We start from the raw sequence: 14,770 nt of genomic DNA on the forward strand, positions 1-14,770 counted from the left end.
AAGTTCTCCCAACCTCCCCGTCGACCAGATAATCAACCCCCTATTCTTAGGCTAGGCCTTCTGCAGCCTTAGAAAAGCTGGAGAAATAGGAACTGATGTGCTAATTATAGCAGGAAGCAGACACACTGGAGGGCTCCTGGCTGTCAGAGTAGCTGAGCAAGGGAATGTGCCTGTGAAGGGGCTACAGTCACCTTTCCCAGAGATTATTCAGATTCTTCGTCCTCTTCCTCCTCCTCTTCCCCTTCCTCTCCTCCTCCCCCATCATCATCATCGTCATCCTCATCACAGAGCATCTTGGCATTTCTTAAGCTCTTACCACCGGCCATAAACCATATTGGTTGTGTCATATGTGTTTTCTCATTTAACCTTACAGGCTAGGTGCTTTCAGTTTATTTTTATTTTAATTGTTTGTCACCTGCGCATAGAGACAGTCTTCTTCCTTTCCAATCTGGATACCATCTATTTCCTTTTCTTGCCTGGTTCAGTGGCTAGAACATCACGGTTCAATATTGATAAGCTGTTTCTGATCTTAGGGGGAACGCACTCAGCCTTTCACCGTTAAATGTGCAGCTAACCGTAGGTGTTCTGTAGATGTTCTTTATCGAGTTGAGGGCGTTCCCTTCTCTTTCTAACTTCCTGAGAGTTTTTGCCATGAAATGGGTGTTAAATTTTGTCAAGTGCTTTGTCTGGGTCAACAGATAGAATCATGTTATTTTTCTTCTTTAGCTTGATCATATGGCGGATTACATTAATTGATTTTCAAATGTTTAACCAGCCTCACACACCTGGAATAAATCCCACTTGGACACAGTGTATAATTTTTAGGCATTGTTGAATTTGGTTTGCTAACATTTTATTGCGGATTTAGCATCTACGTTCTGAGTGATTACTGGTCTGCAGTGGGCTTGGAGGGTTTTTTGCTTTATTTTTTTACTCCCTTTGTCTGCTTTAGGTATCAGGGTAATACTGGCCTCACAAAATGAATTGGGAAATGTTCCTTTCTCTTCTGTGTTCTGGAAAGAGTTGTATACAAGTGCTGTTAATTCTTCTCTAAATGTTTGGTGAAACACCCCAGGGAAGCCATCCAGGCCTGGAGATTTCTTTTTCAGGAATCTTTAAATTACAAATTCAATTTCTGAAATGGTTATAGGACTATTCAGGTTATTTGTTTCATCTTAGTTAGGGTTTATTCATCTTAGTTGGTAGTCGGTGATAGGTACTTTTTATTAATCCCTATTTTATAAGTGAGGAAATGAACACTCATGGAGGTGGCCAGACCTGGCCCTGAACAGTTAGTGATGGCAACTGGTTTTGCACCCAGACATCTCTGACCCTGAAGCCCACGTTCTTAACCGTTATGACAGACAAATCATGCATCAAAATCACCTTGGTAATTTGTTCAAAAAGCAGATTTTTAGACTCTACCCTACAAGGGTCCCATTGGGTAGACCTCAGATAGGACCCAGGAACTGATATGGCCACCGAGGGCTCAGGGGGATCCCAGTGAATATGCTAGGCCACCCTTCTTGGAAAACAACAAGGTAAAAGGAGAGAGTCCAGGGTTAGGTAGATAGCCAGAAACACTGGGCTAGAGTATCACCGAATGGTCATCTCATTTATCTAACCAATAGATGAGCATTTGCTCAGTATGAGTATGAGTTCTGGCTTCCCCAACTACACATTTATGCAGAAGAAGCAAGTCGTTATGAGTGTGGATTTGACCCTAGAGGGTCAGCACACCTACCTTTTTCTGTACAATTTTTCCTAGTAGCTATTACATTTCCACTCTTGGATCTAGAAACAGAACTGCTTCCTTCTGTCAGGCACTGTGCTGGGCTCGGAGGAATCCAAGCTGCAGAAGGCACAGTCCCTGCCCTGAAATAGCTCATAGTCTGGTGATACGGGAAAATAATAAGTGCAATTTGGGGGTTATGAAGTTGAGATCATGCCCTTGGGCTCCTAATTCCCTGAACAAATGAAGCCTCCAGCCTGTAGGGAAATTGCCAGGCTGACTTCTGTGAGCACAGGTTTTTAAAAAATGGGCAAAGTGTCAGCTTTTCTGGGGGCCATATTGTAGTATGGGACAAACAATAGGCAAGCAAATCCATATATAATACAGTGTCAGTAGTGATAAGTGCTATAGGAAAAATAAAAAAGGGCAGGGAAATATGAAGTGCGTGGGGGTAATCATGGTGGGGAAGCAGTAGTTAGGAGAACATAATGCTCAAGCCGAGCCCCAGACTTACTCCACAGAAGGCCCAGTCCCAGGCTCTGAATATCTCCCCATTGAACCTCAGGCCTGCGTTCGGAGTGCTCCCCGGAAAGAGCCCCCTTCCAGCCCCCTTCCATCAGGCAACCTCGGGTGGCAGAGTTGGCTGGTGGCGCTGACCCCACCCTCTGCTTGAATGACAGCTGATTAGGCTCAAAGTACCTCTTCCCCTTTTAACGCTGCTTCCCAGCAGCTAAGTCTCAGGCTGGGAAGAAACAGCATCGCCAGCCCCTAGCTCAGCCCAGCCCAGCCCAGCCCAGCCCAGCAGGAGATTCTGCTTGGGGGCATCCTAAACAGCAGCTACTGGTCCTTCTCCCTGGCAGCACACAGGGTTGGGGTAAGTAAGGCATCTCAAACCTAGGTGTGCACAGGAATGACCCAGGGTACTTGCTGTAATTGTACATTCCCAGGCCCCACAGCTATAAATTCTGAGTCAGCAAAACGGGGTGCCTTCCAGGAATCTGCCTATTCTTGGCTAGCACTCAGATAAACGATTACAGTGTGGCAGGGGGGCGGGGGGCACAGGCTCTGTTTTGACAAATAGTGCCCTCTGTGCATAGAATTTCCTCTTAACCTCCCCACAGCCCACCCCCATCTTTTTGAGCCAAGGAGTCCATCAAAGAGGATGGTGTTTTTGACCTTCAGCTACCCTAAGGGAGACACATTTTTCTAAGTTTTTGTTTTAATACCGACTTGTTAACATGCAGTATAATACTAGTTTCAGGTGTCCAATATAGTGATTCAACACTTCCATACATCACCTGGTGCTCATCACAACAAGTGCGCTCCTTAATCCCCATCACCTGTTTCCCCCCTCCCCCTCCCCCCCCTCCCCTCTGGTCACCATCAGTTTGTTCTCTGTAGTTAAGAGTCTGTTTCTTGGTTTGCCCCTCTCTCTCTTTTTTCCCTTTGCTTGTTTGTGTTGTTTCTTAAATCCCACATATGCATGAAATCATATGGTATTTGTGTTTCTCTGACTGACTGATTTCACTAAGCATATACTCTCTAGATCCATCCTGTTATTGCAAATGGCAAGCTTTCATTCTTTTTTATGGCTGGATAATATTCCATTGTATATATACCCCACATCTTCTTTATCCATTCATCAATGGATAGACACTTGGGCTGCTTCCGTAAGTTGGCTATTGTAAACAATGCTGCTATAAACATCAGGGTGCATGTATCCCTTTGAATTAATGTTTTTCTATTCTTTGGGTAAATACCCAATTGGATCGTAGGGTAGCTCTATTTTTAACTTTTTGAGGAAGCTCCATACTGGTTTCCAGAGTGGCTGTACCAGTTTGCATTCCCACCAACAGTGTAAGAGGGTTCCCGTTTCTCCAGGGACACACATTCTTGATTGGATTTATAAAGTGGATTGCGATAATCCTCTTTATTACCCATTTTTCTTCAACAGATCTGGTGACTGTCCTGCTACTTTCCTGTCTCGCTCAGGCTCTGTGAATACCGGTGAATACCATGCAAGGTGTATCATGGGCACAGACGTAGCTCTGCAGCCCTGGTCCCCAGGTCCCATCTCAATCACCAGCCCAATCTTTGCCTCTTGATAGGTGTCTTTCCCCTGATTATTACAGGATGAAGAAATGGTTTGGGGAGTGATAATTAATTGGGCTTCTTTTTCAGGGTGGGAGGAAAGTCAGTATCTCTGCTCCAATATTCTTCCAATGCCATCCAAGGTGGTGCTGGCAGGGGAAGGGGGAGTGACCAGGAATAGAGGAAATAACATCTCTTGAGTACCTGTTGTGAATGAGACACCACATGTGCACTTTGCACAGATCCCGTCTGACCTGGGGGACTGCCCTTGAAGGTGGATAAACTCCCACGTCACAAATAAGGAAACTGACGTTCAAGGAAGATAAGGAACTTGACCCAAGTTCACTATTAGCAAGGACTTTGGGCCCGGCTAAAATTCACGCTCAGGCTTGTCCAACTCCAAAGCCCATGCTCTTGGACCTCCTGCTCTTGGTTTTTGCTCACTTTCCTGGAATCCCTAAGCTCCCAAATCAAAGCACTTTACCCAGGTCTGTCGCTTTGCTGTCACCTGCTCCCAGGGACCTGCTGGGCTGGGCTTTCTTTAGTAATGGTGTCTTCTCATTTGGATTTGGTTTTGTTCTTTCTCTGCCTGTCTGGGCGAGCGACTATTAAGAACTGGTTTTGATTACTTAGAAAGCACCACACAGGGACCCAGTGGGTTGTAATTGGTAAAATGTCTGAACCAAATGCTATATTCCCAGCTGGTGGCTGATTAAGGGATTATTACCATTTTAAAAATAGTCTTTCAGGATTCAGGGTTATTTTTTACCATTTAAAAAATTACTATTTTGATTCTGTTTGGAGAGGGTTTTCCATCTTGGAATTCTGTGGAACTCCCACTGGAGACTGTTTGGAGGGAAATGTTCCCTAGAGTGTCCCGTAAGTGACATTTCTGAACCTGGACCGTCTCCCAGTTGCTTATTTATGGGCCTAGAAGTCAATGGTATTGCTTCTGGGTTTCCTAAGTCCATCCTCTAGTTCTGCCTATGTGAGCTCTCCCTTCTCCATCCCATATTCTCCCTTTTCACTTCCCAGAAGATGTCCTGGATTGCATTGGAATAGTATAATCTCCCTCCTTCACTTGGGATAAATCAGATTTGAAAGAGACAAGGGAGACAAAAGAAGCACGGCCTTAAAGGGCCCTTAATTTCCTTCATTTAACTTAGTCTAAAGATCAGAGATTCTGAGCAGCCCCCAAGTGACTTTGTTAGGGCTGTAATAGAATGAGCACACCTTTCATCTGAGGATCGGAAATGGCTTAACGGGCTCTAATTAAGCCTTTGGGAGAAGGAAGGCTGAGGCATGGGGGCCTGACATCCCTAGCTAAAGACGCAGATCTCACATTTCCTATTGGATCACTGTGCATCACAATGGGGGTACTTCATTTTTCTTCCTCTGTGTGAAGATGGTAACCCCTCAACTTTTGGCCTTGTTAAACCCAAGGATTAATGAAACTAGATTTGCATGGCACTCTCTTTTGCTTGCCTGTGGTTAGGTAGAATGCTGGATCTCTGACCTAATAATGATAATAGCTCTCCTCCATGATGCCCCATGCTGAGTGTTGTACATAGATATTTAAAATTTCTCATTTTGTATCAGCTATGCATAAAGGCTACTCCCTCCATCTTGCAAGTAAAGAAACTGAGGCAGAGAGAGATAAAGTAATGTGTCCACGTCCACACAGCTACTAAGTTCCAGACTTAACTGAGTCCAGGTTGGGCTATCTTCAAAGTCTGTGGTCTTTCCACTCTGCAGCTTGGCCCCAGAATGTGTTAGGGGAGACCTCCAAGGCCTCTAGTCTAATCTTCCATCCCAGTGCAAGAATGCTTTCCATGCTGTCCCTGAGAGAAGCAGTCACCCAGCCTCTCCTCGAGCTGCCCTGGGCTGGGGAGTTCGCTCCCTCCCAAAGGACACATTCCCAGGTCTTCCAGGCAGAGGGTCAAAATCTGCCTCCTAATTCTGCCCTCCGAAGCAGCTAGAATGGCCCACTTTGTGTTTTTTTTACCAACTCTTCAAATATTTGAAAATAGTTTGATTCTCTTCATTCATTCACTTCTTCCTGAAATTTAGCATAACACTGTTTGAGCACCTTCTCTGTGTCCAGGGCTGGGAATGCGAGATACATGAGTCATGGTCCCTTCGAGAGCTCATAATCTTTGGGGAAAGGCAAAAACTGTAGTCAACAATTACCATGGTGACCCTCTGATATATTTCCTTCCGAAAATAACAGCCCATAGCTGTTCCCAATGCAATATGGCCTCCAAATCTCACACCATTGATGCTTTTGGGTTTGTTTAGGTCTCTATTAAAACATGAAGCCCAAATTGAGGACCACATTCCAGATGGGGTGAAATGGGATAGAGCTAAGAACACCACCCGCACAAACACTAAATTTCCACTCCCCGCATTAGCTTGCTTACTGGAATTAGCCTTCGAATCTTTGATTCATTCAGAACTCCGGACCTTGGGGTCAATTAATTTGTTCCAGTTGCCCCCTCCCCACCCCCCAATATACTCGGGGTTATTTTCACATGAACTTTTCATAGAAACTATGCTTGAGCCACCCGTTCCTTGGACCACTTATGTACTTAAGTCTGTTCCTATGGAGATGGAGAGAAATGCAGATCTGGCCAAGAGTGGGCGAGGAAAAAGCCTTGAGAACTGATGGCCATGTTTCGTTTTCCAAAGCTGATATAAACTCAGCTTTTCAAGGGGCTGGTTCTCTGGAATGACTTGAGTGTAGTTCTAACGAGGCAGGGGGATGAGCCAGATGGCTTTCGTGAGTCACCCTCGCCAACCAAGAACTCAGGGGTCCCATGTCCTCCAGAAGATTCAGGGAATCCAGCTCCAACTTCCTGAGTTCCTGCCGGGCCCACCAGTTGCTGGGAGGACAGGCTGCCTCTCTCGAATTTCCTCTCCTGCCACCTTCCCCGACAAGCCCCCACACAGGCACGCCTGCCCCCACCTCCAGACCCTTTTCCCCACTTCAAAAGCAAACAAACGAAGAGCAACAGAAAACCCTAGAAAGACCCTGTCCCATGAAAGTCTGCGCCACCATTGCATGCAGGTGGCATTGGGGGGCGCAGTGAGGAGGGGGTCTCCCCTCCGTGGGCATCTGTGCCCTTTCGCCCAGCCCCTCCCGTCATGAGCCTCTGTGACAGCGCGGGTCCCAGGTCCCATCCGCGCTAACGACAACAGCCATTAAGGCTCAGACAGGTTGCCAGCTGCTCTGAGAGCGTCCTGATTGCTACTGTCTAATACATTTTCAATTTGAGGAAGGAGTTTACCATAAATATGCAGATCCTTTGAAGCTGCCTTTGCGGAGCCTGGCTCGGAGCGCTGGAGCGGGGGTTGGATTGCTGGAAATCCGCAGCCTCGAGTGCCAGCTCCCTGGCTGGGGGACAGAGCTGGCAGGAGTGGGCCGGCCGGGGAGGCTGCTCGGCGGGCCATTCCCCCCGAGCCAGCGAGCCAGTGAGCACTTTGCCTTTGATGAGGAAATTCTGGGACAGCAGTTCTTGGGGAGAAGATGGGGGCTGCTTTGAAGGTTACTGAGAAGTCACTTGCGTCTTCCTTTTAATTAAGGAGCCGGGAGAAGGGGAATGGGCATGAGGTTTGAAATAGCTGATGTCTCCTAGAACGGCGTATATTCTTAGAGCCAGAGGAGACCCGAAGGGTCATCGGGTCTAGCTCTCCCTCCGGAGAATGCGGATGGGCGTGTGTCACTCCAGGGCTTGAGACCCCTCGGGGGCCCCATTTGCTCCCAGAGTGAAATGGCAGCTCCCCAGCGAGGCCGTCACAGGCTGGGCCCTGCTTCCTCTGAGCCTCCTCTGGTGTCACGCGGCTCAGACACTCTGCCTCTCCTGTGGGTTCGCTGACCCTCATCCTTGAGTATGGACGCAGCCCTCCCCTGCCGAGAGTGGGCCTCAGCACAGGCCTGGAGAAAGGGATGCGCCAGCGAACGAGGGACTCGTGTGTGGGCAGAGCCAGGCGCTGGGGCCGGGGCAGTATGCAGGGAACATGCTGGACGGGCCATTCTAGCCCCGAGGAGCTCATGTCCAGCAGGGCCGCCAAAGCCCTGGGGGCCTAGGAGTTTGTCATGAGAGCTCTCTAAAGCTACTGTTCCCCAGTTTGTTCAAAGTGTTCCTATGACAAGCCTCTCCACTGGCAACTGGAATTTGAAGCTGTGAAATGGGAGGCCCCTCAAATCATCATACACGTCTTTCCCTTCTCCCAGAGCACCACCCGCTCTAGTGAATTAAAGAGCTCTTCCGTCCCTCCTCCTGGGAGGGCATCTGGCTTTCCTGGCCACCCCCAGATGACACACAGCCAAGGGGCAGATGAGCTGGCTTTGGAAGGGTGTGACCTGCAGGACCCTCTCTCCTCCTGTCTCCCCAGCCCACATGCATCTGGTTCTTTCTCCCAAAGCACTGGCACTTCCTGCTTATCAGCTTTGATGGGAAATTCACTGACTGCAGAAGCTTATTCACACATCAGCCGGCAAACAAATTAGAGCTACTTAAATTTTCAAATGGGGGGCTGCTTTTGGGCAGAGGAGCGGGGTTGCAAAGTGCTGCATTTTAAATACATTTCTTGTAATATGCCCCATCACGCATCCTGAGCCCAGCCTGGGGAAGTTTGCCAGTACGGAGTGACTCTTCTCCGCGCCTCTTCAGCCAGCTCATGCCTGGGAGAGCTAGAAGAGGCTGAGCTGCTAATTTGGTCTCATGAAGCAGCCCGCGTCATCAGCTCTGCTGAGAGGTGGGCACGCCACAGACCAGAGGTGTGGGCAGTTGAGGGTAGGCAGGTCGGGTGGCGGGGGGAGCCCAGGGAGGTGAGGGGGAGCCATGTGCAGGGATCCTAGCATTTTATTCCTCCGTGCCCCTCCCTCCGGTAAAATAGGGCTGATGGTCCTAATGATATCAGCTTTATGGACTTTATAAAATTATTGTGAGAACAAAACGAAAGCCTGTTTGTAGATGTGCTTGGAGGATTCTGCTGTACTGTGCAGAATTGAGTCCTGTCCTCTCTCTCCTGGGGAAGTCTGGGTATATATTTCTCTGTCTTTGTATGTGGCATTCCTGGAGTCTTGCTCGTAGCCTGGTTCAGGGCAGAGAGAAGGACAAAGCAGGGCTGAGCCATGTGCTTACGTCACTCCTGCTCCAAGTCCAGAACCCTGCGGGAACGCACCGAAGGCCAGCCCGTGCTTGAGGGAGCTGAGTTCTGCCATCCAGCCCCTCCCTGCTGCAGGAGGGGCTCCCCATGGCCTTCCCCTCCCCTACTTCTCTGCTTCTCTGTCCCTAACCTCTGCCCTCCGTCTGCTCCTTAATGCGGCAGCATCACCCCTACTACGTGGCAGTGGCTCTGGGTGGGGCGAAGATAAGACCCAGAAGTCACGGGTCTCCCTTCCTGGGAGAATCTACAGAACATCTAGGGCCTACCTAACACAGCACTGCTCCGACGAGAGCTGCCGACACCCCCAAACTAGAAATTCCCCATCTGCCCAGAGTGCAGTGAGGCCCCGCCACACGCCAGCTTTCTGTGAGCCCGCCTCCCGGTAGGGGCAGGGATGGGCCGTTCTCAGCCCTTCCCTGTGAGCTCAGCATCCTACTGACTCTTGAAAGACAGGGAGCAATCATCCTCCTTCAGGCCCAGACCCTTCATTAGAACCATTAGTTCAATTGGCATCTGCCGCTCAGAGCTCAAAGTTGTGTGTTATTAGTACAACTGCTTTCCCAAGATACTTCTCCACCTGGCGAGTTTAACAAATGAAGTCAGGCGCTCTCCATGCCCCAACCGTGGCATGTTTATTGGCAGTAATTCCCTCAGAAGATGAAAAATCTCAAGCATGCCTGAGCTCTCTGATAAATTCTCTCCTTGGCAGCTCATTTGAAATCCCTTCTACCTTCTGGGAGGTGGGAGAGGGACGTGCAGCTGGGTTTTCCTATTTACAGGCTCTGCTGTGCGCTCGGCCCCTGCCAGTGTGAGCCAGACCAACTTTGGTCATCCCCCCGGAGAGGTTCGGAAGAGAGTCTGTGAGGTTGTTGACCACACCAGTGAAAAGGAGGGAGTGATGGAGGTAAAGGAAATTCTTCAACTCACGAAGTACCTCTGTCCAAAAGGAGAAGCAAAAATACAAGAAGGAAACACAGTCCGGGCACCCTCGCTGCCCTGTGTCGGGAGATTGCCCTTCTGGAGCCCCAAGCTCGTGGGAGAGCCTGCGAAGTCCCACGAGCATGTCTCTGGAGGGCGGCTTTTTTAGTCAGAGCAGCCTGCCGTGCGCTGAGCTGCCCTGGACAGTCTTTATTTGTCGCTAGAGTCCCTGAAAATAGCCGCTGTGGGTTTGTTCTCTGGCAGCAGGAGCGGTGAGGGCCGGGCCAAACGCCACTTCATATCCCGGAGGGCGGGGAGTCGGGATGGAGGTCTGGGCCCATCTTGGCAAGAGCCAAACGCTCGAGCACACACAGAGTGCAGCTGACTCCTCATTATTGGTGGATTCTGCTTTTGCAAACCCATCCACCCCCTAAAATCTACCTGTGTCCCAGAAACAGTACTCGCGGCACTTCTCCGGACTGGGAGAGGAGTGAAAAATGTGAGTCAGCGGACAGGCATGTTCCCAGCGTCTGTGTCTGCTTTCAGCCCTCGTACTGTAAACACATGGCCTTTTTGCGGTCTGCTTACTGTCATGCCTTTCACACCGGTGTGTTTGTTCCTGGGGACTTCGCTGTTTAAGATGACCCCCCGCCCCCAGCTGAGTGCTGCAGTGCTATTTAATGGACCTAAGCACCAGAAAGCCGTGATGAGCCTTACAGAAAAATGCAGGTGTTCCAGAAGCATCATTCAGGTGTGAATTACAGTCTGTTGTTCAATATGAGGGAATCGACAATATGTATAACGTATGGTGTGAGGAAGCAGAAACATATAAAATGAGGTTGTGTGTTGACTGTTGAGGAAAACGTTGTAACAGAGCCTCCCAGGACCCTAACCCTGCATCTCCCCTAGGAGCAGAGGCTCGGCATCCCCGAATTCAGTATTTGTGGCAACTTTATTGAACGTAATCGCTGCAAATAATGAGAATCTACTGTAGTGAGATTCAGCCAGGAGAGAAGACCAGGAATGAGTGCACCTAAGAGTTGTTGAACTTGTCCTACAGTAGCCTTTTCTCTCTGCATTCACTACCCCATACTCCTACCCTCTTGTTTTCTTATAATATCTGAGGGTCTCCTCTGTTCCTTGATGCCCTGGTCTTCCTCCTGGTTCCCCTAATATAGAAGTAGAATCTAGATCCTACAGTCCTGGGGCCAAAACGAATAATAAAGGTCCTCTAGACCATTGCTTTAATCAGATGTTTGGATTCTTGCAAATGTGTTCTCATGAAGTAGAGTCTGTGCTTGAATGCCTCCCGTGTCGGGGAACTCACTACTTATAGGAAGTAGAAAGCTCTCATTGTTAGAAAGATTTGCTATCTATTGGGCAAAATTCCTTCTTTCTGAAGCCTTTTCCTTTTGACCTTATTTCTGTTTCCTTGGTCCACACATCTATTCTATCCTTCCCATTGTCTGTGTTTCCTTTTTCCTTATATAGTATGACTTCAGTCTCCTCACCTTCCTGGTCAGTATCCTTGGAATACACTCATTTATCACTTAAAGAGCAGTGTCTGGAACAACTTGCAGTATTTCAGGTGTGGTCTGAGTAGAAGAGTACTGTCTTCCCTCACCTCAAACCAGCCATCCCTTTGTCAATGGTGTCCACAATGGAGAAGTGCTAACGCTGCCAATTTATTTTCATGTTAACCAAACGGAGTCTTGGCTCCAAGACCAGGCTCTACTGGAGGAATGCCAGGTATCAGCCACAGGGCATAGGGAGAGCTATTTCATGGCAGGAGGGAGAGGGCCCTTCCTCACACCCCCTTCTTGGTGGCCACCTTCATGGTACTTCATCTTCGAGCCTGTGCAGCTGAGCTTCTGGTCACCTGTCCAAAGTCTCTGTGTTGTCCCTCTTGGGCCTGTCTCTCCCTGGCTTTGCCCCCAAGGCACTTTGAAAAACCATACCACATTATAAATACAGCCATCATTTTTAGGAATTCAGGTTAGAGCTGGATAGGACTGCACTATATCCTTCTTTTATAGGTGAGATAACTGAAGACTAAAACAGAAGTGACTTGCCCGAAGGAATTTCATAATACAATTAGGCAGATGTTTATCGAGCACCCATTATACCTTATAGGCCAGGCACTGTCCTGGGAGCTGGAGCTACATAGGGGAATTTATGAATGCAATCACTAACTGTTTACTAAACACTGATTCCCTGCTAGGCATTAGGGATATTAGGGAGCAAGACAGAGCCTCATCATTCATGGAGTGTACTGTGTAGTGGGGGGAGATGGGCCCGAAACAAATAATAACTGAAATAATTATATGATTACAAGCATGATGCGTGCTGCAAAGGAGAAGCGTAGGGCCCTCTGCGTGAGCCCCTGCAATGGGGACTTGACTGAGTCAGAGCGGGTGGGCATCCCCCAAGTAACGGGGAGCATGACTCACCTGAGCAAGGGCCTCCTAGAGCTAGTGGTCTGGTGTGAGACTCTGAGACCCGAGCCGGTTGATGGCAGAGCCAGATTGGGAAGCTGGAATTCCTGAAGCTTTACTTTTCCCACTGTTCTCTTCCTCAAGCTTTATTTAAATATCCTGTTGTGGGGCACCTGGGCGGTGCAGTCAGTTAAGCATCGGACTCTTGGTTTTGGTTCAGGTCATGATCTCAGGGTCCTGGGATCAAATCCTGCATCAGGTGCTGTGCTCAGCATGGAGTCTGCTTGAGATTCTCTCTCCCTCTCCCTCTGACCCTCCCATTCATGCACTGTCTCTCTCTCTCTCTCTCTCTCAAATAAATAAATACATAACTTCTTCCAGGTATGGAAGTCAGAATCAAAGACAGGGAAAAGCAAAAGCTGACTTCAGGGATGTGGACTCGCAGACAGGAACTTTGTAGCAAATACCAATGGGTGAGGAATAACAATTCAGATGTTTACTAAATGGTTATGATCCATAGCCTGGGAGAATTAGTATCTCAGGGACAGTGTAGTCCAGTGCACCTGCCTGTGTCTGAATCTGAACTAACTTACCCTTCCCGAGTCTCAGTTTTCAAGTCTGTAAAATGGGGATGGTAGCAGTATCTCCCTAGTAGTGTGGTTGGGAAGATTAAATAAGATGACGAATGTAAAGCATTTAGTCTAGTATCTGGCCTGCGGTAAGTGTTCAAAAGTATTAGCTTGTATAATTTTCTTAGAGTCAGTCCTTGAGTTATACGTGATGAGGACTAGGAATTTATGGCTGCCAAAAATGTGTTTATTGAGCATCGGCTTTGTTCCAGGAGCTCTGCTAGGGGCTGATTATAGTGAACAGGCAAGGTGTCCACATCCTTTGCTCCAGACACTTTCATACTTTGGGAGCATGACTTGCACATGGGTTGCAACTCAGGAACACATGGACACCTGCCTGTATGTAACTGAAACCAGAGCTTATGAAGCATGGTGGCCCCTACAGAGGGCTGTACTCTCTGATCAAGTCTGGATTTAGATTTCATTTTTAAGGTGCAGTTCTTAACCAACCAAAGTGATTTCAGAACCCACTAATGGGAAGCAGCCACACTCGAACAAAACACTGCCTTAGACCAACTGAGTCATGGCTTAATAAGCACAGGTGGACATTCCTTTGATGCAAAGTCTTCCCAGTTTTCTCAGGGCTTGTCTCTGATCTCTTGCCTTTGGTATTTGCTGTTGTTGTCATTTGATCCTGAATTTTCACAGCATTCTGTATGTAAGCATATATTTTGTGTTAAAAGAATATTTTGGCTAAGAGAACAAGGTCTTTGGCCAACATCAGCAATGCCTTTTGTTCCCTAAATCACCCCCTCAGATAGTCAACTGGGTCCGTCCTTGTGACCCAGTCTCCCGTGTAAACTAAACTTTAAGATTGGAGATATAGGATGTAAATTCAATAAATGCTTAATTCCTTCATGCCAGGGGTATTTACGGTAGGGGTTTACATTACAAGCCTTTGAACTGACCTTCAGTCAAGCCAGGTACAGCCCTGTACTGTAGACTCTGAAACTGTAACTCAATCTTCATTAATTCCGGGGATCTTTAGCCATAGTGTCTCATTCCTGACTGTCGTTTGTCCTGCCTGTAGGTCAAAATCAGTTCTGTGCACTCAAGGAGATGTTCATGTATTACAGTATGCATCCTTCCTCGTGAGAGTTTCAACTTCAAACCCTGAACCCGAGGTCAAAAAAAAATGAGTCCTTGGTTATGGTTTATCCAACTTTGGATGGTCCCAGAGAACAAGGATCTGGAATAAAAAAAGAGCTTGCATTTGGATAGGTCTTTAAACTTTTGTCACATCTGGGATTACCTCAGATCATCGCAGCAAGTGGAGAAGGGAAGGAAGACTTACCCTTACCTTCTAGGTAGCAAAATTGACTTCCCAAGCCACATGGCAAGGGCATGATGAACTTGAAGTCAAATCTGATTTCTGGTCAGCCGAATTGCTACCAGACAGACAGTAGTACTGTTAATCTTCCATTCCCATGGCTTCTTTTGGCTCATCAAAAGCCATCATAACATTCTCTCAGTTGATTATCCACAACAGTGCTGTACTATGGGCAAGTGGGTTCATTTATTTCCATTTTACAGATGAGAAAGATTTAAGGAGGTTACGTGACTTGCCCAAGATCACACAGCTTATGCATGGCAGAGTAGGAAAGAAAATGTGGGTCTTCCGGTTGCATCCCCCAACCCTGCATCCCCTTGTGTCAAGCAACCTCCCTGCACCTTGGCCTCGATTTTGTGGCGTCTTGTAGGAGACTCTCCTCAGGGCTGTGTTGTCCAAAGAACAAGTTTATAGTGATCAGAGAGGTATGTGGAAAGGCCCAGGTCCTAAGATCAAGATAGCC

At 48.0% G+C, this 14,770-nt stretch overlaps 1 protein-coding gene across 10 annotated transcripts in view; it reads left to right on the forward strand.

Moving 5' to 3' along the window:
* Positions 1-14,770, forward strand: part of GRIK4 (glutamate ionotropic receptor kainate type subunit 4) — a 428,651-nt gene that overhangs the window by 329,382 nt on the left and 84,499 nt on the right. The gene's annotated exons all lie outside the window — the stretch shown is intronic.

This window comes from Phoca vitulina, unplaced genomic scaffold (assembly GCF_004348235.1).
Source record: "Phoca vitulina isolate PV1807 unplaced genomic scaffold, GSC_HSeal_1.0 scaffold38, whole genome shotgun sequence".
Classification (NCBI taxonomy): Eukaryota; Metazoa; Chordata; class Mammalia; order Carnivora; family Phocidae; genus Phoca; species Phoca vitulina.